The 14,659-nt window shown below is 37.2% G+C and overlaps 2 protein-coding genes across 5 annotated transcripts in view; one reads left to right on the top strand and one right to left on the bottom strand.

Moving 5' to 3' along the window:
* The window catches only part of LOC135465861 (ATP-dependent translocase ABCB1-like), a 71,611-nt gene that overhangs the window by 32,730 nt on the left and 24,222 nt on the right, over positions 1-14,659 (top strand). The window lies entirely within an intron of this gene.
* The window catches only part of LOC135465862 (uncharacterized), a 33,602-nt gene that overhangs the window by 7,621 nt on the left and 11,322 nt on the right, over positions 1-14,659 (bottom strand). Inside the window, exon 1 of one of the 3 annotated variants that reach the window (XM_064743229.1) lies at positions 5,346-5,631. The exons of the other annotated variants lie outside the window; for them this stretch is intronic. The gene's annotated coding sequence lies outside the window, so the exon portion shown is untranslated. Of the gene's footprint in view, positions 1-5,345; positions 5,632-14,659 lie in introns of those variants that run through there. 3 annotated transcript variants of the gene reach the window in all.

Raw genomic sequence — 14,659 nt, 5'->3', positions numbered from 1 at the left:
TGGAAAAATCTAGATTTCAGTACCAATGGTGATATTTTAGGACATTTGTTTGTCCATAAAAATGCACTTTTTAGCTGAAATTTTAGGTCATTTACTGCATATAGTATACAAGATGATAGGCTTTAGTGATTTGCTGAAAAAAACATTTTTGATGATGTCCTTCAAGGACATCATCCACATGTACATTTCTTATTCTGTCCCAACACTTTGCATAATTGATGAAGTAGTGAAGACACGCACGTTTGTAAGGCATCTCGTTTTTCACACCTGGCTGATTACTTGTTGCTTTTTTTTTGTATTTTTTTATGGTTTTTTTTTGGAGGGAGGGAGGGAGGCTTTTTTATTCTTATTATAGAAATCCAGAGATCCACATTTCAAAACAAATGTCTAATATTTACAAAACTGTCTATCGGAAAACATGAGATGAGCCTGGCATTTACAGCTTATGTAACCCTAGTTGCCATGGCAACTGTTGCCAGCTGCATAGTTACTGTGTGTTACCTTACCTCCACCTCATTTGGATGGAGTCGCATAGCCTTTTTTTTTTTACTTTTTTTATGCCAGACTATAACAAATTGTCTTCTATATTTAGTGCCATGTTAGTAAGCTGTGGTTGGATTTATAGGCTTGGTCTTAGGGTTACACCATGTTTGTAATACCGTATTTCATCAGCTCGGCCTATTACTGGCGAACACGTAGACACATGGCCAGTGAGGTTACATTATTTCTGAATGTTTTTCTTGCAGAATAATCAAGCAAGGAATTCAGAAAGATGTTACTTCAAAGTGATAAGTGCTAAAGAAAAAGGTTTCTGCAAATGTTCTTTTTTTATATACTTGAAGGTTTTTTTCGTACCTAAAATAGACATGTGCAATCAGCTGTTAATGATGTAACGTGACATGCAGAAGCATGCAGAAAAAAGAAAGTAGAAATTTTGGGGTTTTCCATCACAAATGATAATCTAGCCTAAGTGACATGAAATAAGTTGTCTTATTTCAAAACATTTGATGAAATACTTTTGTATTTGGGTATTTATGTTGATATCGGAATTAACACATTGAGAAATTTTCTAATTTTTGCATATGGCATAAAAATGATTTTTGGCAAAATCCTCTTTATTCCAATAATGGAAAAAAGCAGATCATTTAGAGAAAGAAAAATGCTCAAACTGTGATCAGTGTTGATCATTTCTTAATTGCTGTTTATAGGTATTTTTTTATATAACTTTCTTCTAATGTGCACTCATCAGACTGGGTATAATACAAATGTATGCATAGTCTTCGGTCTGACTGGTCAAGCTATTTTATTTTTGGCAACTAATTGTCTTCAACATCAAATATATGCTCAGCCTCAGAGTTCAGCACACAAATTCGCCCTAGTTGGGATAACCTGCATATAGGCTTTCATGTCGTCTTGCACCAAGACTCTGTGTTAAATGAATGGCCCATGCTAAAGAATTGGAGGTCCATGTGAAGAGATGTCAAAAAGTTGACTGCCCGTCGTTTGACAGAACGACCATTTTTACGGTTGCTTTATTTTACCATCGCAGATCAAAAAGAAACAAATACAGTATTTTATATCAAAGTTGTTTATACTCTCACTTTGAACCAGGAGCCTCTCTTCAGTATGGTCATTGTGAGTTCATGTCCAGCTCATGCTGGTTTCCCCTTCAGACATACGTGGGTAGGTCTTCCAGCAACCTGGGGATGGTTGTGGGTTTCCCCTGGGCTTTGCCTGGTTTCCTCCCATCAAATAAATAAATAAATCATATACATATAAACTCAGTTTTCACTGTGTTTCAACAATCCCACCCCAACCATCATAGATGACTGCATTTTCTATGCATCACAGATACCCTTTTCTTACTGAGTTATTGGTAAAAGCATTCAGCCCCTGTAGCTTTGATATGGGCAAAGGTATACGACCCCTGGGGCTTTCCTTGGTCTGTTCAGCCTGTCATCACTGGGAAGACTTTCAACTGTCTAAACAACCCAGCCCTTTTGCATCTCAGCAATGTTGCTTGAGGTGAGAGGAGGGGGTGGGGAGCAGGGATCCCTGTGTTCAGACAACTTCAGCTGATAACAGTAATGGACAATAGTAATGGCATCCTGTCTATGACTGACAAATCATGCTTTATCTGTACATGGCCCCTAAGGACACCATTCCCTATTTCCCAGCCCCACTTCCCTACATCTAGACCGAATACTTGCATGCCCCCTGCCTCATCCACAGATCCCTTTCTTTACTGTTATCTGGCTACAAGGGCCAGTGCCACATCATTTGTATCAGTAGCCTAAACATAGCGGACATGTTTGAAATAAGTCAGCTGTTTCAGAAGCTGCAGGCGATTACCATATAACCGCTGACAAAACAAAATGCTGAGAATGTCTGAGACATTTTCAATACTTGTACATGTTTTGGAATAAATAGTACGTTCATGTGTATCATGACAGGTATCGTTTGCTTTTAATAATCTGCACAGTTGTTGGCATATAGGTGTACACAGTAAATACATTACATTTTATATGCATGTGGTCACTAGTTGGTATGGAGTCATATTGCCTCCTGAGATTTAGTTAGCTGTCTTGTTTATTTATGACACTACTAAAGAGACAACTACAAAAAATTGCAATTTACTTGTGGTTATGTTTTGCTTTGATAGGCTCACTCTGTTTACACATGTAAATTTTGTACATGTGGTGACCTGATGATATGCACAAGTGCACATTCCAATGCATTATACTACATGATGCATTATAGCTACACAGCCAGATGCATTATAGCTACACACCCAGATGCATTATAGCTACACAGCCAGATGCATTATAGCTACACACCCAGATGCATTATAGCTACACAGCCAGATGCATTATAGCTACACACCCAGATGCATTATAGCTACACACCCAGATGCATTATAGCTACTCACCCAGATGTATTATAGCTACATACCCAGATGTATCCAGATGTATTATAGCTGCACAACCAGATGCATTATGCATGTAGCTACACACCCTGATGCATTACTGCTGCACACCCAGGTGCTTTACAGCTACACACCCAGATATATTACAGCTCTACATTCTGATGCATTACATTTATTTATTTATTTGATTGGTGTTTTACGTCATACTCAAGAATATTGCACTTATATGATGGCAGCCAGCATTATGGTGGACGGAAAACCAGGTAGAGGCCCACGATCATCTGTAGGTTGCTGCCAGACCTTCACATGTACTGATGCATTATATCCACACGCCCAGATGCACCACTATAATACACCCAGGTCTATTTCAGTGACACCCCCAAATGCGTTTTAGCTATACACTTTATGCAGTTGTTGCTCTGCTCGGTTTCCTCCCACCATAATGCTGGTCGCCGTCGTATAAGTGAAATATTCTTGAGTTCGGCGTAAAATAAATAAATACATGCAGTTATGTACTCACATAAATTACATCTATTGACTCAAATGCATTATATCTACATAAATATATACCCAAGCTTGTACAATACCCAGGTGCATTATAGCTGTACACACAAAGGCATTAATTGCCCAGATACCCTGGTATATGGCAGCCCTACATCCAAATACAGTACAGCTGCAGAGTATATTCAGGTACAGTACATGTGTTCAGTAATATATGACAGCTATTCACTGAGATACATTACACCTATTCAGTAATGTATGACAGCTATTCGCTCAGATCCATTACACCTATCCAGTAATATATAACAGCTATTCACTCAGATCCATTACACATATCCAGTAATATATGACAGCTATTCAGTCAGATCCATTACACCTATTCAGTAATATATGCCAGCTATTCACTCAGATCCATTACACCTATTCAGTAATATATGCTGGGTATGCACTCAGGTACATTACGTCTATTCAATAATATATGACAGGTATTCACTCAGATACATCACACCTATTCAGTAATATATGCCAGCTATTCACTTAGATGCATTACACCTATTCAGTAATATATGCCAGCTATTCACTCAGATCCATTACTCCTATGCAGTAATATATGACAGGTATTCACTCAGATACATCACACTTATTCAGTAATATATGCCAGGTATTCACTTAGATGCATTACATCTATTCAGTAATATATGCCAACCATTCACTCAGATCCATTACTCCTATTCAGTAATATATGCCAGCTATTCACTCAGATCCATTACTCCTATTCGGTAATATATGACAGGTATTCACTCAGATACATCACACTTATTCAGTACTATATGCCAGCTATTCACTTAGATGCATTACATCTATTCAGCAATATATGCCAGCCATTCACTCAGATCCATTACTCCTATTCAGTAATATATGACAGCTATTCACTCAGACACATCACACTTATTCAGTAATATATGCCAGCTAATCACTCAGATCCATTACACCTCTTCAGTAATATATGCCAGCTATACTCAGGTACATTATACCTATTCAGTAATATATGACAGCTATTCACTCAGATCCATTACACCTATTCCGTAATATATGACAGCTATTTACTCAGATCCATTACAAAACATATCATACAGCTGTGTGGTAGCCACGATTAACACCCCAAACTCTAACCATTGTATACAGTTTACAAACATGCATCCTATTTTGATTTGGTAGCACATTGTGTAATGTATAATGTACAGTCTGTTAAGATTCGTGTTCAAGGATGTACAGTGTACATTATTAATGACAGCTCAGCATTAAACTATCAGATAAATGAATAAATTGATGACAGCTCAGGCAGTCTTCTGAGAATGCCTGTATTGATTATATAACATTACAGTCTGTATTAGATGTGCCTCATGATACATGTAGCTCTGGTGTGTTATCTACAATGTGAACGCGTAATTGTAAGTTCATTGCCAGAGGCCGGTGGTTTAATTTGGTTTCTTCCACCAGTTTCTACCATTGTGCAAGTGGATTGAAATGGTCAAGATTGAGTAAAACAATCAAGAAATAATTTAAATAAATAATTAAATTTGTCTTATTTAAATGACACAGATTCTACAGTGAGGAGAATGACAATACCACCATTTCAACCCCCCTCCCCTCCCCTCAAATGTATGTGTTTTAAAAAACATCTCAGCAACGAGTCAATTGCTATGCTGAAGTTATCAGAATCTATAGTGGAATGGAAGCGAAGTGTTTCTGTTCTCATTATACATGTAAATAATAATTGCCTAGCTAGCTACCTATCATTCATTTGTACTGTATGACGAAATGCGTTTCTAGTTGCCCAGCCAAATTGATACCATTATATGACATCACAATTGACATACCTGCATATCTGGAGTTCTCTGATCACAAGTATTCTCACCTGAACAGGCAGGACCATTCTGCACCTCGCACTAGCTGTTCAGTGTCTCCCAGAGTCCCACGTCCTTCTATTCTTGCAGCTTCACCCGCCCTATCCTTACCAGACACACAAACAGGCCGTCTCCCCTCATCCCTGGTCTGCTGCTAAACTGCATACAGAATCTCTATAGCGGCTGAGGTATAGCTAGGATATCTGACCAGACAGCTCTGAGATACAGGCCTACCTTATAGATGTGAGACAGAGAGGAGCAATGCTGTGCACTTGCCCCTATCACAGAGGCCACATGCTGATGTGCTATGGGTACACGTTGCAGCACCATATACCAGTACCTCACCCCCCACTGTATGTACATTCCCGCACCCCCCTCATAAACACTATCCCACCCCACCCCACCTATCACCTACCAGTCTACTGTCATTTGAACTGTGACTAATTAAAGACCTATCGTGTCAGCCATATTTACATTTGCCTGATGTGTTCCCAGTAAAAAATCTAACAGTATTCTATAATGCATGAACCCAGTACTTAGTTTTGTTTTTCTACGGCAGATGTAAGCAAAGGAGCCTCTGAAATTGATACTGGTACTGGTAAACACCTTACATCATTGCCACATCCACCTTCAGAGATAGATCTGTCCTTGGGTAATTAAGAGCTTATCCCAGGTCTGTTCTATACATGCCTGATGGGTTTTCTCATTTCAGGTCAGCTAGTTATTCTGATAATTAAAGATATGACTGCCCCAAAATGCCATATCTGTTCCACACAGTTGATATCTCTACCATGTCTACTTGTAAGTGAATTGTAAGTGAATTGAATAAGTGACACCTAATATAATTACCATAGTTAGTATGAGATCTGTTATTCATGAGGACACTTCCATGGCATATAATGCCAGAGATATTTTTTCTAAGGCCAGATCTGTACCACACAATGCAAGATACATGTACCACATAATGCCATAATACCATTTTTTCATGATAGCGCAAATGCAAAATGTGTACCACACAATATCAAGTCTGTACTACTCAGTGGTACATTTTTACCACAATGAAACAGTCAGATTACACTACTATATATGTCAGGACCAATTCTTAAGATCACACCATGAAATAATTCAAGAGATGTAATTCATAATGTCTGACATGTGTACATTCACCTTGTAATGCCAAGCTAGCTGTACCACATATTGTCACACCTGTACTATGTGACACACAAATTTCCGTACTCCCACAGAGTGAGCTCAAGTTCTGTGCCATATTGGTGGAAGGCAGGTGATCTACATTAATAGCTTCAAAGTATAAACTTCATGTAAGACTATGCAAATTATAATTGTGTTATCCACATACAAATTCTAGATCAATCTGACCCACATAATCATACAAAGTGCTGCATGTATACATGTATCTGTGTACCATATTATTTTTTTGGATTGGTATTAAATGCAATACTTAAGAATATTTCACTTATTTTCACATCATGGTGGGAGAAAATGCGACAGAGCCCAGGGGAATAGTACTTTAGGATTCTAGGCATGTATGATGAAAAATATTTTGTCCTTGTACATGATGTTGTATGTTGTAATGTTTGTCTGTAAACTTTGTATTAGCACAAAAGAGTAGTAGAGTTTGGTGTAAAGGAATAAAATATAGGTGCTATTCTGCAGGACATGTGAAGTGTCTGTATAGCTGCACAGCCTGGGATCCATTAGATTCCCAGCAGTCAGCTGATCATCAAACACAAGTACACACTGGGGTCATTTGGGAAGGTGATCAGGAAATTTTCTAAAGTTTTTCAGCCTTTCTATACACCCCTCTGTAAATATTGCTCTTCGGGCAGGTGTGGTCAGTCAAAATGCAGCTTGTGTTTTCTCACTCTCTGCTGACAGCGATAAAAAAACCCGGCTGCGCACAGCTCCCCCTGGTGTAGGAAGTAAGATAAATTCCAGGTTTCTGGGGCTGTGTGGAGGGTAAACAGAACTGTCACCCCTGCAGGATGGGGTTTATGAGAAAATAGGAGATTTGTAAATGGGTGTCCGTTTTCAGGCTTGGTTTACGCACATGCAGGCTTTGGCAGCAGGTAAAAAAAAGGGCAAACACATGCAGATGTTTGTATCTGCTCTAAATCAGCAGCCAGTTTGGGTCTAATGACCTGCTTAGCACAACACTTTAACACTGTGGTTATTGTCCAAAAATTTATTTTGGGATTTTGAAGCGAATCAAGGTATTGACTTCCCTCTGCATATAAGGCCACCCCAAATAAGATGTCTGAGCTCTGTGTTAAGTGTGCCCCTTTATACTGTATGCACGAATGTGCAGTGTTCAGGGATGAAGATGAAAGTCAAGATTTGGAAAGTCTATGTCAAGGCATGTTATTGAAAAGGTATTGACCTTCTTGCTCGTTAACCAGTCAAATGATTAAGGCTATTCAGAAAAAACAAAAAACAACAACAACAAAAACCTTTTAAGAGGTAATAAAGTATTACTTCTGTTGTTGAAACATACATTTTTGCATGAAGAATCAGCCTACCAGCTAAACAAAGCTTAAGACACCTTTTAAAGATACATAAACAACTTAGCTGTATGAATGAAATCTTATGTTTTACAATAAATGGGTTGGGCATCAGAAGAACTAGCAAAATTTGCAGATTGTTTTGGAATTATGCATGTACTTAACCACTTAGACAAAAGTACATTTGACTTAAATAAATGAATGCAATTAGAGAAATGTAACTGTAATTCATTGAGATAAAGATTTAAATTGTTTCCATGGAAAAACTGTGATTTGGAATGGCATCCACTTTAAGGCAGTTTCCTTTCATTCTGATACAGTTTTGGGATATTGATGAAAACAAAACTGTAGTATGGAAGATTTATACAGAAAGGTTTTCAGAACCTCAAGAAAACATCAACAGGGGTTTTGGAACCTCAAGAAAACACCAACATGGGTTTTGGAACCTCAAGAAAACACCAACAGAGGTGTCGGAACCTCAAGAAAACACTGACAGGGGTTTCAGAACCTCACGAAACACCAGCAGGGTAATAATCTCAAGATAGGCTTATCCTGGCAGAGAGAATAGGAGACTGCCATCAGGTGTAGTCATTATAAGTGATCAAACTGCACACGGTTATCCTATTTCAAACTCTTCGACTTCAACATCCTTCGAATTGTGATTTTAACATGAAAAACCCCCTTAGGCCTAGATCACAAAAAGGGACATAACTCTGTAAATTCATTTGTTGTTGGGATGCGCTTTCATACAGGCTTCTGGGACAAAATGCTAGGTACATGTACATGCATATATAAAAAATGAAGTGGTTCTATGTGCAAAAGGGGCATAACTGTATATAATTTGCAGTGGATATCCGGTTTCAGTAGGCATCTGGATCAATGATAAACATACACTAAATAAAGCTCCACAAGCTTAAAAGCTCAAAGTGAAGGGGTTCTGAAGATATATATATATATATAAATAAGTTTATGGAAAGATATCACCATAATGCAGTATAAATGGTCATTAATGATGGCTTGCTAAAAAGAAATGTTACATGTCGACTTTGCACGTGTATCAGTGTGTACCTTATCAGAAGACACAGGTACATGTAGATAGTTAAAAGGCAAGATGATATTGGTCTATGCTTGTCAGTTTAGTTATCTTGCATGTTGGACACATACTTGTAGTATGTAACATCAGCCTACTTTCCCAGGCAAAACCTGATAGTCACAACTGTAACTTTATCAAAAAACATTACTGACTTAAAATAAATGGGATCATCAAAGAACGAGAAATTTCCACCAATGAAACAGCTGGGTCTTTGATGCTGCAGATCTGCGGGTGTGCATGCAGTTTGTGTTTAGAGTGCAGGTATTTTTGGGAAGACTGGGGTTTATGGTGATGATAAGATAAACCCAGGGGGTGGTTTTCTGACTGCTACTCTGGGTAAATGTTGCTTTTCTCAGACAGTAATTGAAGGTAATTGTGACCAGATGTGTTAACAGCTCAGCATGTTGTCAAGCAGTTTGTATCTCTCCAAGATCATACACCATTAACTCCAGAAACCAATTTACACTGACATACACAGCCAATAATTTCTTGCTTTTTTTTCCCTGACTTTGTATATATATATATATATATATATATATATATATATATATATATATATATATATATACTGTATTTCACTTAACTAAGGTTCAGTATTTTTCAAGTGACGCATTTTGCTTAAATTCTGATTGATTCAGCCATATTATAGGGTCATTTCAGACAATGTTGATTAATTTCGTGTCAGAAAAGTTTAGGGTTGGGGTGCGGAGTTTTGATGTTTCTCAGTGTAAAAAGTGAATGTTAATAGGACTTTCGTCACATCAATTCAGACCTGAAAAAGGGTGTAAATTGATTTTCCATAATTTACCATAAATTTTCAACTCTTTCCATCACCTCTGCAACCAATATTTTGAAACATTCTGAGAGAACTATGGGGTGTAAAGTAATTAGCATAGTTTTATGAAGCTTGCATTTTTAATGACACAAATTATTTTCAGCCTTACTTTCATAATAATTGTGTGCATAAATTCCACTAAAAAAAGTGCTACAGTGGTTAAAAAGGTTGAAGATTTACAGTAAGTATTTCAAACAAGAAAGGATTGAAAAATTAATGTTCATTTAAGAAAGAAATATTATTTAAAAACCAAGAACTGAATTGTGCCTTGTGTAGTGTAGCTTTGGATTCCTGACCTTGGTGTTCTTGCACAAGCAAATGTATATATGTATTTAGATTAATTTGTAAGAATTAAGGCCAATTTCTTCAATCGTCAGACGAATATTTATTTATTTATTTGATTGGTGTTTTATGCCATACTCAAGAATGTTTCACTTATACGACGGCGACCAGCATTATTGTGGGAGGAAACCGGACAGAGCCCGGAGGAAACCCATGACCATCCACAGGTTGCTGGCACACCTTCCCACTTATGGACAGAGAGGAAACCAGCAAGAGCTAGATTTGAACTCACAGCAGCTGCAGAGGTGAGAGGCTCCTGGGTTGTTACACTACGCTAGCGCGGTAACCAAGTGAGCCACGGAGGCTTGAGGTTATGAATTGATTTGTACTAAAAAATGTAGACACCATACCATCATTGGTTAGACCCTTTTTTTTTTGAGTTTGGTATATGGCATGTATACATAAAATTTTTGTGATTTTAAAATTCTTGTTGGGATGTTGTGTGAGTGTCTAGATTAATTTGCAGTATGGATAAGGACTGAGTGCATGGGCTTTTACTTTATGTTTTAATAATGTATTTTGTTCAGAAGGGTATTCTGTGACTAGTACATATTAATTTTTGCAATTCTCAGAACATTTAAGAAATGACGAACTTACCTTTAGTGTTAATTCCGATAAAACTAAATTGCAACACCTGGACAAGTGCTTGTGTATGTGTGTACCTTGTATTTGCTGGGCTGCAGTTACACTGTGAAATGTGTCTATCTTTCATCTTGCTGACATTGAAGGCCTGCAGCAACCTGCGGATGGTCGTGGGTTTCCCCCGGGGTCTGCCCGGTTTCCACCCACCATGATGCTGGGCGTCGTCGTTTAAGTGAAATATTCTTGAATACGGCGTAAAACACTTGTCAAGTAAATAAAATAAATTTTGCTGACATACACCCTTTGCTGTATGCCCCACTATAATGCGTATCCCTACAATAACCCCATTTACACCAGTGTAAGAACCCTTTTAAACTGAACCTTTAAGTTCATGATAAATATAATTTGTGCTAAATATAAAATTGGGTCTGCTCTTGACCCAGTGCAGTAAAGCCTTGTAAGTAGATTACAGATTATCAGGTACAGTACGCTGCTTGGAGGAAGGTCATTTAAGGTCACTGTGAAGCTGATGGTCTCTAACCAGGCCACTATCAAAAAAGCTTGACACTTCATTCATAGCCGAAGCTACATGCACATTGATTCACCCAGGACGGATTAATTTTTAATTACAGTGATATTTATTGCAAAGTCGTCAGGAAATAATATCCACGTTGTGCAGCTACACTGTATATACAGTAAATGTATGTGTTAGAGTTCAATTTACTTAGGGCGTAATGACCCAGGAGCTTCTCACCAATGCGGTCACTGTGAGTTCAAGTCCAGATCATGGTGGCTTCCTCTCCGGCTGTTAGTGAGAAGGTCTGCCAGTAACCTGCGGATGGAGTGGGTTTCCCTTGGGCTCTGCCCAGTTTCCGCCCACCATAATGCTGGCCGTCGTCGTAAAAGTGGAATATTCTTGAGTACGGTGTAAAAGACCAATCAAATAAATAAATCAATCAGTTTGCTTAGGTGTTGGATATAAGCTGTCCATGGTGAAGAAAATAAAGGAGAAGTCTGCTTAAATTTGATGGAATGTTGAATGAGTAGGCAGTTCAATATTTGAAGATCAGATTAGTATTATATCAAACATATTACCTAAAAATCAAAATTGCTACATAAGGTGACAGTGTACAGGAAAGTTTATACTCTGTGGGTTGAATATTTTCTTCACGGTGAAAATAATGGTATTTAAAAAATAAAATTGTGAAACTTACCATTTCATATAATACGGGAATCTGCTATACAGTGACTTCTGCTGTTAAACTTCGGACTACAGCGTGCTTTTATATGTGCTTTACTTGCTATACATACTGTAGTGTAGGTACTGATAATACATGCCCTCAGTGTACACACGTAGGTCTTAGCTGGACAAGCTAGCAGGCCTGAATGGGTCATTGTAGCTTGACCAGCTTTAAATCACAGTTAAATTGCACTATGAACTCCACTTTGAGATTTTATGGGTTTAAACTTGTCTGCCCATTCATCATTTCTAAATGAGGTCAGATCGGATTTTTCCTCTATTGTAATGTTGATCAACTTGTATATGTAACTCCCATATCATTAGGTTACGATGTACTGATATATATTTCTTTCTCAATTCTTCCAGTGTATCCCATGTCCCAGATAAAATAAAGTGATGAAATAGTAATGTGAATGCAACACTTAAGGACAAATGTGTATTGTTATTCTCTGTCCTTAGCTGAGTTTACCTGGGTGATATGAGATATATATCAAATGTTTACTGTTATTTGTTGTTTTTACCTGAGTTTACCTAGTGACATTAACTTGGATCAGATACTTATAGACAAGTGTCAATTCACTGTTAGGTGTGCTAACCTGAGTTTACTTCATGGGTTTTAACAACACCAGGGTCACACGTGAAGTATGATTTATACCTGGCCCCAGGTCATCCATGAGCCTGTTTGTTTTACAAATGTCCACACATCATGATTCATTATGGTTAGAACTAGCCCTTAGGACATGTATATGAACCAGAATTTCAATGATAAAACAAGTGGGTGAATAATTTGTGAGACAGTCACATCTCTGATTCTTAGTTCTGAGCACCATGTATTAAAAAAGTAGAACTGTTAATCAAAAGATTAAGATAGGTTAAAGAAAACATACTATTAATATTGGGCTGTGATAGAGTTGGGGTGGGGGTAGGGGTAGAGGGGGGAGGGCTTTATCATTTGCATAAAGGAAACATATTCTTGCAAACATGTTACATCTGTATGATACTGACAAGTGACATATATGGTGGCTTCATTTATATGTGGCTGGCTTAATAAAGTGATTACAACAGGTAAATGTCTTGACATCTGATCGTGGTCAACTTACATAATATGGTTAGACACTAACATTAAAACCTGCACAGAAACTGTAGTGGAATGAGTGTGTGTATATATATATATATATATATATATATATATATATATATATATATTCAGCCTGTACTAGTTTCATATACCAAATAGGGCCTTTATCTATAACATATGTCTAAACAGTAAATGGTTACAACATTAAGAAATATAACCTAATAATTTCCTTAATTTTAAGCGATTCATATTATTCAGAATGGAATGTACTCGGGTGATATATACTTACATGTATGTGGAGAAATCTCTCTGTTTAGCATGATCTGCATGTAGCTGTCACTCGCATATTTTTCCTGCTGTTGTGGTTTGTTTATTGTTTTTCACTGTGAACTAAAGTGTTTCTTTTTTATATCCTTGTTGTGATGTTGGCAAATTGCCCAAGCACGTCCCTTTTATATTCATGATTCATGCATGGGCAGTTGTCACTAAATTGGCGCTGATGAAATATTCTCCGTATCTTACAATAACAGGTAAGAGAACCATAGGTATTGTTTAACTGTTTGACATGTTTGAGGGTAATACGAAGCTGTATTATGAGGGTTGTTGTCTGTGTGAGATTTTCTCACATAGTGTGTTGAGGACAGATTATATACAGTGGAAAACTGCTTGTGCACTACATATCATAATCAAATCTGAAGGAAACCACCATATATTTATTACAGGGGGTAACACTTATTGTGTGTTCATGTTACCTCACACACTTCCCTGCATCAGATTTTTAAATCAGTTAAATTTTTATCTTTGATTTGAAATTTGGTAAGACAACACACTAATTAAATGTTCATACCCTATTTCCACAACGTTTTCTCATATGAAAGAGCAACTTTAAGTGCAGTTTACTGTAATTCTTCAACCTTTTTGAATATTTGCAAGGTGTTTATTCACGCTTAATCTGAAGGCATTATTCTGTGCAGAATGATAAAATTATTCTACGCAGACTGGTAAAAATATATTTTTTTTTATGACCTGAATTTGGGCCAATCAGACAAGTGTAGTTTTGTTTCTAAAATCTAATTATAAATGGGCATAAATTGTATTGAAAGTTGCTCTATCACATGCAAAAGGTTGAGGAATTATGGTTTGCTCATTTTTAACCCGATATTAGAGATAACACCACATTGGTTGGATTGGCCAGTTTCAGGGATTCACAAAAAGTATAATGTTATTAGTCTATCAAACACCTTGCAAACATGCGAAAAGGTTGAAGAATTACAGTGGCATATGATGTCTGTTTTTCATGCTTATAACATTGCTTTGTAGAGAACATTTGCTTGTGTACATGAACTTGTGAAAGAAAGTCGCCAGCCAAGGTTTAGGAAAACCATACGCATAAGAATTTAGTTGCATAATTGTTGATGTGAATTTGGGTCTGTCCGTCTACCTCTCAGTTGGTTTATGCGTCTACCATGCTATGCAGTTTCCGTGCAATAACTGCTAAAATTATTATCTGATTTTGATGAAATTTTGCATGCGTATTCATTTTATGGTTCACAAATTGTCCTTGATAAACTATATTTAGATCCATTTATGCATATGTAAATTTTGTATTTTTAACAATTTCTTTGATTCTGATTGG

This window comes from Liolophura sinensis, chromosome 5, assembly GCF_032854445.1.
Source record: "Liolophura sinensis isolate JHLJ2023 chromosome 5, CUHK_Ljap_v2, whole genome shotgun sequence".
NCBI classification, from domain to species: domain Eukaryota; kingdom Metazoa; phylum Mollusca; class Polyplacophora; order Chitonida; family Chitonidae; genus Liolophura; species Liolophura sinensis.
The sequence above is the reverse complement of the archived record's forward strand: the minus strand, read 5'-3'. Positions and strand labels throughout refer to the sequence as shown.